This window comes from Myotis brandtii, unplaced genomic scaffold (assembly GCF_000412655.1).
Source record: "Myotis brandtii unplaced genomic scaffold, ASM41265v1 scaffold656, whole genome shotgun sequence".
Lineage (NCBI taxonomy): Eukaryota > Metazoa > Chordata > Mammalia > Chiroptera > Vespertilionidae > Myotis > Myotis brandtii.
Window position 1 is genome coordinate 615,581 of NW_005370548.1, and position 2,003 is coordinate 617,583.

A 2,003-nucleotide genomic window follows, 5' to 3' on the forward strand; every position below is an offset into this window, starting at 1 on the left:
GCTTCTCCACCTCCCACCAAGAATCCCCGTTGCCCGGGGTGATCAGAGGTGGTGTCCTCACAGCCTTCAGGCCTAAACAGCCAGAGTAATCCTGGAGCCAGAGAAGGGACTGGATAAACCGCGGCTTTTTCCAGGGCTGCATACCAACAGTGTTTATAGCATTCACCACACACAGCCAAGACAGCCTCAGTGTTGGGAAGACATCAGGCTGCAGGTGGCCTGGTCTTTCATGGCTCTCTCTTAATTATAACCTAGAACTTTCTAAGACCGGCTCAGTCACATTCAAGCCTGCTTTCTCTGGCATCTAGGGTTTATTTTTTATTTTTATTTTTTATATTTTATTGATTTTTTACAGAGAGGAAGGGAGAGAGATAGAGAGTTAGAAACATCGATGAGAGAGAAACATGGATCAGCTGCCTCCTGCACATCTCCCACTGGGGATGTGCCCGAAACCCAAGTACATGCCCTTGACCAGAATCGAACCAGAGACCTTTCAGTCCGCAGACCGACGCTCTATCCACTGAGCCAAACCGGTTTCGGCTGGCATCTAGGGTTTAGAGAAGATGAAAACAACCATTCGCCCGGGCAGCTCTAATTGGCGCTGGCACCGGGTGGTTTTATTTCTCTGTAATGAGGCTACTTACGCTCTTGGGTGGGTTCTTTAATCACAACACACACGGCCTCCCTCCTGCCTCCTCCCCGGATTCTGTCCCTGGTGGTTGCCTGAAGATCTTCGAACGCCTTGTCTAGGAGAAGATGCACTTTCGTTCCTAATTGGGGTTTCTGGGAGCTGGAAAGGCAACCGCTGAGGTTGTTTACCTCGAAGGACTGGGTCTGCAGAGTCAACAGAAACGTGTCCTAGGAAACATTCCTCTCGGTGGGAAGCAGCCTTGCCAGGGGCCTTTGAGATCCTTGTCTGGGACGCAGAACTGCCAGCATTTCATTGCTGCTACCCCCCCCCCCCCCCCCCCCCTATAAGCTCTCTTGCATTACACGGCACAACTAGACCAAGAGGCCGAGGAATTTCAAGTTCACTGGTTGGGAGCAATCTTGTAGAACGGTCACCATCCATTTAGGGCGAGGTACAGGCGAGGAAACTGAGGCACCCGGAGGTGAGGAGTCTTGGATGTGGCCAGGTGCCCGCGAGGGGCAGCGCTGAGACAGGCATGCGGGCATCGTGCCTCTCAGCGCTCTTTCCTCCACATCACTCTGATCCCCTTGATCCGGGGTCCTAGGGCATTCCTTACTTTGGGCATAAATTCCCATGCCCTCCTATTGACTTCCCGTTAGAAGAGGTCAGAATGTTATTTTTAAGGCAGAATCCCAGCCACAAATGAAAATAGCCGGAAGCCAAATAAAGATTCCCAGATTTGCCCGGCTCGGGTGGTTCAGTGGTTGAGCCAGGACCTGTGAACCAGGAGGTCAGGGTTCCATTCCGGTCAGGGCACAGGCCTGGGTTGTGGGCTCAATCCCCAGTGCGGGGCGTGCAGGAGGCAGCCGGTCCATGATTCTGTCTCATCATTGATGTTTCTCTCTCACTCCTTCGCCCTTCCTCTCTGAAAGCGATAAAAATATATTTTAAAAAAAGTTCCCAGATCTGCCCACCAGGTAGAGAGATGCGGTGATTTGAGCATTTGGGTCTTTAGCGTGGCTTACCCACCGCCAAACCTTACAAACAGCAGTTCCCAAATCTAGTGGCTTCAAGGAGCACCTCGAGGAAGGGGGGTGCATCTGACGTTGGGTGCAGGGGCGGGGAGGGAGGCGGGGTCCAGCGGCGCCCAGGCCTGGGTTGGGGACCCGGACTTGGGAGGAAGGCGGGGCCGGGACATCACCGCCAAACCTTACAAACAGCAGTTCCCAAATCTAGTGGCTTCAGGGAGCACCTCGAGGAAGGGGGTGCATCTGACGTTGGGCGCAGGGGCGGGGAGGGAGGCGGGGTCCAGCGCCGCCCAGGCCTGGCTCCGGGACCCGGACTTGGGAGGAAGGCGGGGCCGGGACATCAC